Raw genomic sequence first — 12,549 nt, forward strand, 5'->3', positions numbered from 1 at the left:
AATTCCGCTGCCAAGGTCAGTGTCTAGTGTGGCATCCACATGTTTGATGTGCTGTCAGTTTGTTGGGTGGGGGTGGGGAGCTGCATGCAGGGCAATATGAGGGGAAGTAGATGTGTATGGTCGATTGTGAGACTCAGGTGCATGACAGGTATTTTTGCATTCATAGTAACATGGAGAGGGTGTGAAGGTAACACTTCAAAAACAGGACACCCATGTGACAGCTGCATGAACCAAGTGATATCGCCACTAGCAACATGGAGGTGTATGAGGGCCACTCTTGTGAAACTGTTTGCATGGGTGATGTCATGATTGCCAGAACAGAATTCTAACATTCTATTCTGACATAATCATGACACCTGAAGGGCTTTTGTCAGAAACGTCCTGATTTCTATATTTTTTTTTTTTTTAAACTCATTTAACCTCTTATGTACATGCAAAATAAAAAAGACGACTTTTTTTTTTTTTTACATTTTTGTACATTATTTTAAGTTGTTTTTAATATTGATCCACCATTGTTTTATGGATAAAACTTGAATACAAAATTGAACTACAGTGTTATATAGTATTATCTGCAAATTGACACTTACATTAAAAGTGATTTTCATATAAGAACTGATACTGCTGACATATGCAGGTGTTGTCCTTCAAATGAGACGTAAAACCGAGGTCCTATTGTAAGTGACTCTACAGCAGTGGTGATGCATAGCTCACCCCCTAGTCTCTGTGAGTCGCTTTGGATAAAAATGTCTACTGAATAATAATAATAATAATAATAATAATAATAATAATAATAATAATAATGGAATGTGGAAGGTTATTGCTATTTTTCATTGACAGTACAGTGCCATTGCAGTGAATATAAATGCGTTCCTGGTTCCTTAAAGAAAAATATAAATGTTACATATGAACTGAAACCTCTGCTATGAGTTTAGAAGATTTACTATAACCCCCCCCCCCCTTAATCAGTGTAACATTCAGTTTGGCAAAAGCCAGTAAATGATTCCACAATGCCAAATTGTGACTACTGTTGGGCCTAATACATGTTTCACTTGTGAACTAACCCAGCCCTTCAGAAAGTAAATAACCGACCACATCACCTCGATGCATTGAGCCTTAACCCTCCACCTCAACTCTTCTGCTCTATGTAGACAGTGCTCCATGTTCCCACCTTCCTTTTAGAACTCCAGAATAACTTCAACCAGGGTCCTCCACGCTGACTTCCATTCCTTACTGGCTTGCAGGTCTTGAATTGTAAACATATTTTTAGCTGAAGGAACTGGACTTGTGGAGATACTTGCAGTGGCCAAGAGGTGTAACTGTGATTTATTTCACCATATTTCCAATGAGACTGTTGTTCTACCTTCCCATTCAATTCAACAAAGATGTTTTTCTCTTGTTATTTTGAATGCTCTAAGGAGTTTCTTTTAAATAAACAAATACAATTGCATTTGCATAAATAGGAGAAAAGCCTTTATTTAAAAAATGTCCAGTTATTCATTTTGTTTTATGATTTAAATGAAATGTACACTTAAAGAAAGCAAAACAAGATATCACATCATCAACCAATGGGTATACAACACGTTTCATAAATAATCTAGGTATTCATTCACTTGAATGAAACTTACAAATAATAACCTACTACTGACATTAATGCAAAATAAAAAAATACAACATTGTTTAAAACAGTACCAATTACAAGTAAATGTAGTCAAAGGCAACACAAACAGATTTCAGTTATATTTCCCCTTTAAAAACAGCATTTTTTAAATTAAGAAAGATCTTATACAGCAAAGATCCTAACAATATCACACTCTGTTTATCCTTGACATTAGCTTAGTGACCTAATATTTGTTATCTTTCAGATATCTTAACGTTCGATCTGCAGAATCTGAAATATTATGAAAAAATATTTTAACCACACTTTCATGTAAGATTGAATATCATTTTTGGTATTTAACAGTCTGAAACCAACTAAAATAGTTTGGCACTAAGCAACTAATTGAATTGCAGACAACCCAAGGATGTCCTCGGCTCACCGCACACCAGCGACCCCTGTAGTCTGGCCGGGCTTGGATGCTGCCTGCCTGTTGCCTGTTAGCTGCCCGGGAGCTGCGTTGTCCTCCCACGCTGTAGCTCCTGGGCGGCTGCATGGTGAATCCGCAGTGTGTAAAAAAGCGACCGGCTGACGGCACACGCTTCGGAGGACAGCGTGTGTTCATCTTCGCCCTCTCGAGTCAGCGCAGGGGTGGTAGTGGTGAGATGAGTCTAAATAATAATTGAGCATTTCAAATTGGGAAAAAATAACAAAAAATAATTGCCAACGACTAAAAAAAAAAAAAAAAAGAAAAAAAGAAAAAAAAACAACCTTGACTTGCATAAAGGAGTGAAATAGCTTGCATCAAGGATGAACAATACTTGAAGATAATATCCTTAAGGAATAGAAAGAAGACATGCGTTGAACAACAGAACTGGCAGAAGTGTCGTTGTTCATCCATCAACAGTCCAAAGCACCTTTGACCATTGTTTCATAGTCCAATTTCTGTGTTCTTGTGCATATTTTAGCCTTTTAGTCTTGTTCCCCTTTCTTAACAGAGGTATTCTTACTGCAACACATCCTTTAATTCCTGATTTCAAGAGTGATCTTCGTATTGTTGATTTGATGGACAACAACACCTGCGCCTTCTGTCAGTTCTATTATGATATGATACAAAGTTCTCGATGGATGATACAAAAACCAAGCTGTGTTATTTCTGTAACACACAAGCCCTGTTATGCTGGTACCCAGTGTGCAATTCAGGTCGATGAGACACGATGAGATAAACAGCTGTAGAAATCACGTGCAGGAAAGACCTTGATGCTTTCCCTGATGATCTGTGGTTTTAGTTATTGTTTGAGTTAGTTTATGTCTGAATAGTTCTGCTTATCTTGTAATCTTGTCCTATGTTTGTTTTATTTCAATAGTGCAGAGATAATGGTTGCTTTCAACGAGTTTCACCCAATATTGTACTAATATATGTACAACATGTCAGTGTTTGCTTTTGATTGATACTTTAAGTTTATTGTTACACAATCTGTAATTGTGATTCTGGCTAAACAATTGAAAAGGAACTTTAGAAAAAAAGTACTCAGTAGCCAGTGGTGTGTGGTTGAGTGTGTGTATACATGTATATATGTATATATTATGTTTATTTTTTGTATAGTATTTTATCGTTGTGTTTTGCTCTATAAATACCCATAAAGTATTTATATAGAGGTAACAAATGTAAAAAAAGTTTTAGACTCAGTAGCGTAAATCAAACTCATAAACCTCTCTGCATTTGTTTCCATGTCTAATAAGGGAAAAGGTAGTCATACTAAAGTCATTTTTCAAGCTTTTTTTACAGGTCTGCAGTGTTGTTAAGTAACACAACGGTGATGATTCATTTATATCCAAGCAATTTAAAGAAGACTTATTTTCTGAAAACTCCATACCTCTTTATTCTTATTGAAATGTATCCTAACTTCCAAAGACTTGATTCACTTTTGTAAATTCTGTTTATTGTGGGATATTTTTTAACCATTCCTTTGCTCCAGAACAATGCATTTCACTATATAATGTGTAGACCACCAAATAAAGGTAGAAAACCATCCAACACTGACAACCATCATTTATTTTTCACATAGTATGTTTTAAGTCATTTATTTAGACACAGTCCACTTAAACTACTGGATACTATGAACTGCTTGCTTTTAATTGTTATGAGTGGCAGTAGTACTTGTGCAGTGCAAACATAAAGGTAGTAATTAAGCATTAAATTGGTACTTTTGCGAAGGGCTCTTTTTTAAACGGCAGACATATGTTCACTACAGACATAAATAGTACTTGGCCGTATTCTCCTTTGGTTCCTTCCAGGCACTTTAGGGAGGATCTTGAAAGTTTTGGGCATGAACTCCATGCATGCCTCTCTGAACTTTTTAATCCGCCAACAGTATATAATAGGGTTAAAGACGGCCTTCAGGTAACTCAGCCAGAGCACGCAACTACTGACGGCATAAAAGGATGGGCTGTAGTAGAAACGATGGCTGAACACAGAGAGCAAGCTCACCACTGTGAGGGGCAGCCAGCAGATGGAAAAACCGATGAAAATCAGCAAGAAACAGAATTGTCACGTCTTAAAACAGAGCCGCAAAGCTCACCGACTGTTTTTGATGAGAGGCAGCCAGCAGATGCCGAAAATATAATCCGATGAAAAGTATCAGAAGCGTAGGCGCCGCAAGGGCAACGCTCCTGCCAAGTTTGGAAACTCATGTCTACATTATCGGTGGGGACCATGCCCATAGAGGCCTAGTTTGCTGACCTGACTCAGGCACAAGCTGTCTGCGTCAAGCAGTCTGCTGTGTGTTCCGACTTCAGCACTCGCGTGGTGCGGCGCACGTGTGAGAGATACAGAGGTAGTTGAGGCCAGTCCATGAATGACATGCGTAGGGGATGACGAAACAGTGCCACCACCAGCAAACATGCGTAAGTGGCCCTGTCTTGCAGGGGATCTCGGCTGATAACCCGCAAAACTCTACTACGAGCTTTAGACGAAGTGTGCCGTGCGTTTTGCAGTCGCTATCGGGACAGCGTTCATAGAGACATATTTCGGGGTTTGCGCGACCCAGCGGGCTGCTGACCGTGTTGGTGTCGAATCAACGGATGGGTTGGTATGGTCGTACTACCCTTGCTCTACGGTTTAAATCTCATAAGGTTCTGATGATTTACTAGTATCGAAACGTGAACATCCAACTAAAAGACAGCCCGACTTGATACTAGATTCTTCCCACGCTAGATAGTGACTACAACTTTGCAGTCTATAGCTTTGAGGAAGGCCTAATGTTTCTAGTATATCGTAACGGTCCAAGGAGGAAAGTCATTATAGCCTCTGAGGGCCGTAACCGGTCGTCAGCTACCAGCAGATTACGAATTGTCCGAACACCTTGGCGTAGCGTTTCCTTCCCTATTCGTACATAAAAGACTATTTCCGATTCCCTAACGGTTTTCGTGCCTAACATACCCACATGACTGCGTAGCCGACTCAAAGACCAATCTGATAGTCTGTCTGCTATTCGTAACAGTTGCTATTTTTGACTACTGAGTTGCTTGTACTGAGGGCTTCTTAAGCTCACATAGACGACCAGGAAACTGTAATAGGAATAATCTTACCCGTATCAACATGGATGAGGCTGTTGAGGCAGCTAGTGTATACTCAGAACAGTCACCAGTGTTCAAAAGCAGTCCCCCCACTTCATCCGGCTTTCTTCTTTTACATGAAGCGAACGTACCGTAGCGTCCGGTAAAATGAGTTTTAAGTGACTGTGCGATAAATTTACTGTCGTTAATAGAACTCCTGGCAGGTAACAACGTTTCGATCTTGCGAACGTAAGGCCATGTACTAGGATAATGTACTGCCCATGATCGAATTTCCGGACATCCCTTACCAAAACGCCGTAAATAAGACCTCAGATACAAATTTGTAGATGTTTTTTTTTTTTTTTACTTTTTATTGGCATTTGAGTTTTTTTCACAAAGACATTACTGTCAAGAACAATGCATCATGCTAATATATAGTAGCTACTTCTATTTAAATGTCTTAGAAATGTGATTTATCTTTTCAAGTGAACAAAATACCAAATAGCTTGTACAACAATTATGCACAGGGGAGGTAGAGAGTGGAATTTTATTTCTCTTCTTATATATCATCACCATATACAATCTATCGAAGATAAATGTTACAGAATCTTTACACTAAAGAGAAAAGTTCACTGGTTATATGGTTTATCGAACTATGTTGTTAATACGTGTCCCCCCCCCTCTCGCACCTTAAAATACAGAGAAGTTTATAGAGGACCATATTTTAATACATAACATAGACAAACCCACCCGGAAACATTTTCTGTCTAAAGTAGCGCTTCCGTTTTTTTTTTTTTTTTTTGACAGAGAATAGTTTGCCAGTAACACTGTAGATGTGATCTACTTGTTAAACGTTATGAGAACTATGTTCTTTGTAAAACTCTCGATCGACGACGACTGATAAATAACGATTAAAATTATGTAATAATGAATTTTGTTAATATACAGACTTTGGACGTGTAGTTGCTAATTTTAATACAATTAATTAAAACAATTATATGCTCTGAAACTGCACCTCAAACAAGGGTCAATAGGGTTGTTCTGTAAGTTAATCCAATTAATGGCTCTGTGGAACAAGAAGTCTGCTTCCTATAAGAAATTATGGTAACACTGTATATCAATGTGGCAGGGCAAACACCCTGCACGTGTACATTTGTACATCTGGTATGATTGTAAGTAGTGTTGTGTACAGTTCTAAGGGTTTTTGCCCAAAGGTGATGGAGAATATATTGTAATATAACACAATATTGTTTTAAGCCATAAACATACATAAATAAAATACATTAACCCTTCCTCTACAGACAGTCAGGTTACGTGCTTTTATCTGCTGCATGTCTGGAGCCTGAACTGCGAATTGTTACCATATTCAAGATCCTTATATACACTGTTCTTATTCACTGAGTGTGGGAAAGTAAACCAAACTTAGCAGTCCCTTATGGCTGCTGGCTATGGCAGGTTTATTTAAATATAAATCTCTTTATAGTTGTAGTCTATGGTGAGTTAATCAATATAACTCCTAGTGACCTTTCAAGCCAGGCTTGCATAACAATCACACAAGAACAAACAGGACATACAAAAGTCACTTCAGCAAGAACATATCTCACAACAGATCCCCATAAATGCTTGATGCCTGTAAATATTGGTAATATAACAATTGCACATATTTGTGTTTTTGAAACAGGGGTTGTTTTAGTGTTAATGCCTGCGCTGTCTAGTTTCCCTTCAACATGCGGACAAGCCAGTCATGAGAATGTGACTGGACTGCTTACTCTGACCTGACTGGGCGTGATTTAAAAAATCTGTGAGATTGTGGTCTAGACAAATAGATTAATTAATTGGCAGATGAAGACGATATTTTGAACAATGGATAAGAGTTTGGTTTTTAAAGAACAGTAGCCATTTGGGGTAAGGTGTAATATATTACTAGAATAATTAAGGGTTAATAAAAGTAATATACAGATTACTAAAGTAAAAAGTAGTATTGGGTTAATTGGCATTTATTCAAAGCTAATGTAGCTTTGAGTTTTTCTATTGATATTAGGGAAAACAAATGAAGAAGTGAAGGGAAAGCAAGACAAGACTTTAAACAAAGTGGGGGCAATATACTGTACACGAATGGATAAAAATATATAGAGAGCAATAGAATGGCAGCTGCAGTATATGTAGCTAAGTTTAAAATTGTGAAATCATACAGATTATCTGACAACCTCTCTTATGTCCATGGAACAATGGACAATTATGCTGGCACTATGTTGGACGAGAGATGTTCAACCATTTAGAATGCTGATTCTTTCTGATTCTTTAATGGCTTGAAATGCCTTAAAATATAGTTAATCGAAAAATAGAGGAACTACAGTTTTAGAAATTCTACATTTACTCACAGAGTTATACACCAAAAGGGTTATACCTCCCCCAAAAAACATAATGGTCTATGCAGTGGTGAAATGGTGCAGCATTATTTATTTATTTTTTTTGCAATCCTCAGAAGGTGGAAAGGGGTGTAAACTACCACAAAAATTTACCATGTGCTATTTGAAGAAGGATTGCTCCAGTTTTATAAGTCGGACAAGGCATGCTAGTTAAAAAAATAAAATAAAATAAGGTAATCAATGAACATTTGAGATATGTTCATTTTAAACTTGCAGGTGTACATTACACCTCTTGCCACTGACAAAAGGTTAATAAACCATTCCTACATTACACACTAATGTAAAGTGTTATCAAAATTAGGTTGGTAATTTTATTATTCACATGTACTAGGGAACCCCTCCCCATTCACCTTTTCCAGGCTTCTACTCCCTTTCATTTCCTCTCTTCTCAACACCTCTCTACTCTGGCTGTTTCCTCTCTGCTTTCAAACAGGCCTGCATCACCCCCATCTTAAAAAAAAACCCTCCCTTGATCCCTCATCCCCCCAGAACTACCGTCCTGTCTCCCTTCTCCATTTCCTATCTAAAACCCTAGAGCGAGCAGCACATCGCCAGCTCTCTGCTTTCCTGTCTGCTGCAGAGTACCCCATGGGGAAGGTTTAGACCTGCACACGACTCATCACGACCTGCTCTTTCTCTGCCCGAGTGCGATTACTACCGCGGTCCTAATTGGAGACAGGTGTTTAAACGATACTCTTTTATTATCTGCCTCGATACACTATTCTCATTGGGAACTCACCAAACACACAACCCGATGTGGTGTGGTGAATTGCCCGCAACTATTTAATAAGATGTGCTGGGATCAATTACTAATTAATGATTCACTTTGAACTCCAGCATGTGAACCTAATATTCGATGCATCCCCCGTGCCTCAATTTTATTACAGTTACTTCATCTGCATGTGACGTTGATTGATGGCCCAATACCGTGCCTAAATACAAGTATCATACTTAATAATCACATGGGCTAACATATAGAACCCATTTATTATCTTGCAGTGGTACATATACACAAACAGTAGCACCCACATGCAACATCTAACACAATAATAGTGCCACAGGGGTAGTTAGGACACTTGTCACGGGGCCGTCCCATTGTGCCCGATCAGTACTCTGCATCATCATTAACTGAATTTATAAGAGATTTTATAACATGCTTCTTATCTGAGAGATAGACATTACACGTGCTAACAACATGTCTAGTCACCCTAGACAAGATGTCTAGCCTAAGCCCTGCTAATAAATAAATAATAATAACAATAATTAATGACAAGCCTCATTACAATATAGACCAACGGAAGTCTTGTTACAATTTAACCTGTCTGGTCATATTTCCACACAACACAATTCCTGATTTGAGCTGGATCTGCTGCCATTGGAGAAGAACAGCACTAACTTCAAAGCACTTCCAATTCAATTACTGTTGAATTTCCATCTTTCAGAAAATGGTTAATTAATGACTGCAGTAAATGGTTTAAATGGGTCTCCATGCTTGTCAAACTTAACCTTTACCCTATCCACACTACCTAATAATGCATGACCAACATACATGGAAACTACATGGTTGCCATTCACTTAATTTACAATAATGTTTTCAAAACTTGATGATCGTGCATTATTTAGGTAATATGAACTTTAAGTATGACTGATGGTCTTCATCGTAAACTACAGCACAGACAGATGAGCACGATTAAGCATAAATGTTAATATTTATGTAAGAGACGTTCTTGATCAACTAACCATTAGAAGAGGAAATAAACCTTAAAAGTGGAATTTTACATGAATTAATTAATTTTCAGTTACATTAACACATTGCCCAAGCTTCTTAAAAACTTGAATCTCCACTTTAACCCTCCTGTCCTAGTTTCCCATGCTCTCATTCCTTTACAAGCTCTTGATTTTTTTTATTTTCCATGCTTCATTTTCTCACACCCATCCCTAGTTCAAACTCACAGTCAAAGCATTTGTACATCAACATGAATGTTCTGGAAACAAACAGGAAGCTATGAAGATGTAGGAAAACTAAACAAAATTCATTGGATACATCTACAATGACTTGTAGCACCCAGAATGGAACGTTCTTTTTCTAGAATTTTGATGTTGTCATGGTGCAAGGACCCTGGGTCAGGCCCTCTCAAAGCAATGGCTGTCTCACTGGATTGTGGACACATTTTCAACTGCATATACTAATGCCGGCCTAACCCCACCAAACCCCGGCCCACCGCAACACGCAGATGGTCTCCTCACCGATGTTCGACCCGGGCAGAAATCGCCTCGGAGAATAGATGTATACATTGGTCGCGATCAATCCGTGAGGTGGATGAAAGGGTAAGATGGCGAATACACCGTGTCCCTAAAGTCAATCCGTGTTCCCAGGAACTAAACGACGAACGAACCTCCTGCAGTGAGGGGCTTCCGGATGACGGCGAGATATTGTAGGAGTCATCTTATGGGGTGGAGTGGCAGGCATATCCCAAAAGTACAACCACAGCTTGGACAGAAGAAAAGTTCTTGTCCAATGCAGGAGGCCATGGTTGCAATAGGGTTGTTAGGGTACGGACGGTCTCTAAACTGGGTAGTTACAAACAGGTTGTTTGACTCTGACTCTGAATAAAATTAGACATGACACGTATTTTGTGATTCAATGTTGTGTGTATAAACTTTTTTTTTTTCGCTAGTATTTATGGATACGGACATGGTGTGGTGATTAATATAGATCGACCGAAAATATCTTGTACTATCTCATTACAACAACACATAACGTTCTTGTCATCGACTAACACTTTTTGTTTTTGGTTTTTTTTATATATGCAGTGTAGACAGGAGAGAGAAAGAAGAAAAATCCCTGAGCAAGAATCATCTGTGATCCATACCAAACATTGCTGGTGAAGGTTAAATCTCCATGGATATATCTGTAAATATCATGGGATGTGATCAGTAATTAAATGCTCAGACAAAGCGTATTAGACCAGGAAGTACTGACAAATCCACACTACTGCTGATAGTCTTTGAAGCAGTCCATATAGAGATTTAGAACTATGTCAATGGGTACTAAACCACAAGTCTCCTGCAATGTGGCAGAAATAATTTGTCACAAGCTAAAACTAATAACTACTGTTTCAAACCAAATGAAGCGTCACCTGCCAAAACAAAACACCCAACACCCCCCATTAATTTAGATGGAGTTATTTCCGTATAAAAGTGTGCGCCCCCCCCGATTTGCGGTCAAAACAAAAAACATTATGGTTGAAACATATATAGGTTTACCGTTCGTGTTGTTATTCCTTGTTTCTAAAGGCTGTATTTACGGCCCCCCCCCCCCCCCGCCCACCCGCCCACAATCCAGTTACAGGGGTTTTGGTAATTTTTCTCTTTCGACGACCAATTTACAATACGTATGTATTGCTGATTCATGTCGAGTTCATCAATATATTTTAGCTGTTTTACGTCATGTTCGTGAAAGGTTTCTGGCATAATATTTAAGGAAATCATCACAATATCCGAAGTTTAAATTGTCACATTTATAACACACACACACACACAATGAGAAGTATTTTGTGACCCCATTGATTTAATTAAAAAGTTACAATTGGCCTGTGCTGCATAGCCTTCTAATGTCAAGATGTTTTCCTGTAGGCATCAGTAAAAGTGATTTCTCTTTGTCGCTCCTCAGTTGTGGGTGAGAATAGTAAAGGGTGAACTTCAAGATACTACCCGGCCAGACCTGTATGAGTATGTGGTGGATTTTCTTAGCTTCTGCTCAAGTCAGGAACTGGTCTGGAAATATGCAGACTGGGCCTTGCAGAAAAATCAAAAGGTTGGTACAGTGAATGCCATTTGCCATTACTCCTGAGGATAGCTGGATAACTCACTAGGCACCGAAGGGGTTGCGTCGGTTGTTTATGGCTGTCATCATGAATGAAATCACCGCAGCACTGCTTAAAAAATATGTTATGTTTGTATCAAAATTGCTTCCTCTGATTTGAAGTGAGATTTTTCCATTTAAAAGTGAATGAGATCTAATAACTCAGATGTTTAACCAGGTTGATGGTTACTGAAGCAAATTGTATTTGTAAACCAAGTTTGTGTCATTTTTTTTCTTCATAGTATGATCAGGTACACATCTAATGTAAAAATATCGAAATGTCATATTGTGGTACAAAGATGTTTGAGGTTGATAGGTAGAGATGAAAGATAATTAATACTTAATTAGGTTCAGAAACTAAAAGAGAAACATGGGGAATAAGGAGATACATCACCACACCTTGTTGTGTTTTTGTTAAAAATCCCTTTTTGATCGGCAGTACAAATGTAGATTTTGAAGTAAAGCTTCGCAAACGTTGCACGTTTCAAGTTCGGATATTCTCAGTTAATACAGCTACAATCTGTTTTTAGGTTGGTGTTCAGATTTTCACAAGAAGGCCTGTGGATGAAGAAAAGACAGGCAAATTGAATCCAGATGATATCATCAAGTACCTGCACAAATACCCCCAAGCTGTCACTCAGTACCTTGAGCACCTTGTGCTGGACAGAAAGATTCAGGTACTGTGTGAGCTTTTAGAGATGTCAAGGACTGTGGTTCATTCTGATGTATGACCTTCTTTGTACAGGATACAATCACCAATGTTTACCTACTGCATGCTCTTTTGTGGTAGCTGTGCTTCTTCACTACCCATCAATCTCGTATACGACTTTGATTGCCAGAGCGTTAAACATGTTTACTGTAGCAACCATAGCAACTGTACCATCTCTTGCAGTGCATTATGAGAACCATGGATTAGATATGTCAAGGAAAGCAAATCAATTTCCCTATTTTAACAATCCCAACAGGCACATTGAAATCACGGACCTAAAGATAATGTTTAATGCCACTGGGAGTAGAGTTTAAAATTAATGCTGGTGTCCATGACTTTAGTAGAGCATTGAACTTTACCAACTCTGCTTGAAATGTCACTTTGACAAAAAAAA

This window comes from Polyodon spathula, chromosome 15 (assembly GCF_017654505.1).
Source record: "Polyodon spathula isolate WHYD16114869_AA chromosome 15, ASM1765450v1, whole genome shotgun sequence".
Classification (NCBI taxonomy): domain Eukaryota; kingdom Metazoa; phylum Chordata; class Actinopteri; order Acipenseriformes; family Polyodontidae; genus Polyodon; species Polyodon spathula.